General features: G+C 33.2%; 1 protein-coding gene across 1 annotated transcript in view; it reads left to right on the top strand.

The window, feature by feature from the left end:
* The window catches only part of Smp_149390 (fras1 related extracellular matrix protein), a gene marked incomplete at its 3' end in the record, with an annotated part of 120105 nt that overhangs the window by 21416 nt on the left and 96631 nt on the right, over positions 1-2058 (top strand). The window lies entirely within an intron of this gene.

Below are 2058 nucleotides of genomic sequence, written 5' to 3'. Positions count from 1 at the left end.
AATTTACGGTTCTAAGTTAAGAATAATCGCGGAAATTGAAACAATGTTACTATGCACCCTTACAGGAAGTCAAGGATTATCGAAAAAAAAATCCGGTCCAGGAAATTCATTTTTTCACTTAAGTGGATTTTGAATTCAATGGACTTTCATGTTTTCTCACCATATAAAAAATATGGTTGTTTATTTATTTAAATTATCGTTAAATTTAAGGATTACCTCAATCGATAGAAAAAGAAACCGATCCTCATTGCTTTAATTTTACCAGTTTTTCTAGAAAACTCGTTCAACATCTAACTCATATATGTGGTCTTTAAATATCGAACACTAAATATGACATACTACGACATCTTGTCTATGACAACTTCTTTAACTAAGTAATCTCGAATTTCCCAAAAATATACCGGTAAACTGATTGACTTACTTACTCACTTACTTACACCTGTTACTCCCAATGGAGCATAGGCCACCGACCAGCATTCTCCAACCCACTCTGTTCTGGGCGTTCCTTTCTAGTTCTATCCAGTTTTTATTCATTCTCCTCATGTCTGTCTCCATTTCTCGGCATAATGTGTTCTTCGGTCTTCCTCATCTCCTTTGGCCTTCAGAATTCCACGTGAGGGCTTGTCTTGTGATGCAGTTGGGTGATTTCCTCAATGTGTGTCCTATCCAATTCCAGCGCTTCTTCCTGATTTCTTCCTCCACTGAAATCTGGTTTGTTCTCTCCCACTGTAGATTGTTGCTGTTAATGTCCAACCAAAGGATCCTAAGTATCCTGTGTAGACAACTGTTAATAAACACTTGTATCTTCTGGATGATGGCTTTCGTAGTTCTCCGCGTCTCCGCTCGATACAGTAGAACTGTCTTGACATTTGTATTGAAAATTCTGATCTTGGTGTTGGTTGACAATTGTTTTGAGTTCCAGATGTTTTTCAGTTGTAAATATGCTGTTATTGCTTTGCCGATTCTCTCCATCACATCTACAACAGATCCACTGATTGACTAACAATTAGAAAAATGCATTTTGTAATAATTATCCTCAATATAATCTTTCATGTACATTTATTAGATATAATTAACTCGGTCAACAATTTCCTGATGGATTCAGTTTTAATTCCTAAACCATTAGCCTACAATTATGCAGTATTGTTTCTATGAAACATTACCTACTAATAATTTCCTTAAATAGTTTGAAATGATACAAACATACAGTAACTAGGTTCATTTAGTATCGTCTGTTTAAATCTTCCCATTGATGTTTTTAGGACTGCAACTAGTCAGTCTCTAATTGGCATATGTGCATACTATGCGTATTGCTGCCTCGATATAGCCTTAATAACTAGTAACTAGGTATATTATTGTTATCATTTTTAATGCGTGAAAGAATAACTTGATTTACTTTTGTTACATAGTAATTAATTATCATTTATCACTAAGAATAATGCGTTTATTAATGTTTGTCTTCATATAGTTTACCTGAATAGTAATATGTCTGGGAACATCCATCGTATACGAATAGTTAGTGGACATTATGAACAGCCGCTTCATATTATATGTATATACAAAAACTTTATATGAATTAAACTTTCTCACCTTAGATAATGTAGATTTTTGAGAGAACTGGGCGCCGAAACCATTAGTAGTCAAAAATGATGCTGTAAATATATTGTCCCTCATATTGTTGTCATTAATACCTTACTTATAGTTTAACTATATATATAATATCCTTATTAAAGAAGAAAACAATCTAATTGATATCACTGTCATTATCAGAATCATAGCCAAGTTCATATGGGTTATGTTCATTGTAAACGAAAATATGTTGCCATTTTCTACAAATAGATTATTTTTCTTTAACATGACTCCTTTTTTAGGCAACTCAAGATGTGCTTTTTTCTGTCACTTTAGGTCGACGTTCTTTAGTGAAAAATGTCGTGGAAAGCAAAAAAGAAGTATTAGACATGTTATTTCACAAAATAAATGAGACATTGAATAGTCACTTCATCTGTTGAAAACTATGTGCTACAATAGTTTCCGTTAAATGAGGTTGAGCTTTACACA

This window comes from Schistosoma mansoni, chromosome 6, assembly GCF_000237925.1.
Source record: "Schistosoma mansoni strain Puerto Rico chromosome 6, complete genome".
In the NCBI taxonomy this organism is placed as follows: domain Eukaryota; kingdom Metazoa; phylum Platyhelminthes; class Trematoda; order Strigeidida; family Schistosomatidae; genus Schistosoma; species Schistosoma mansoni.
This window is presented reverse-complemented; position numbering and strand designations above follow the sequence as displayed.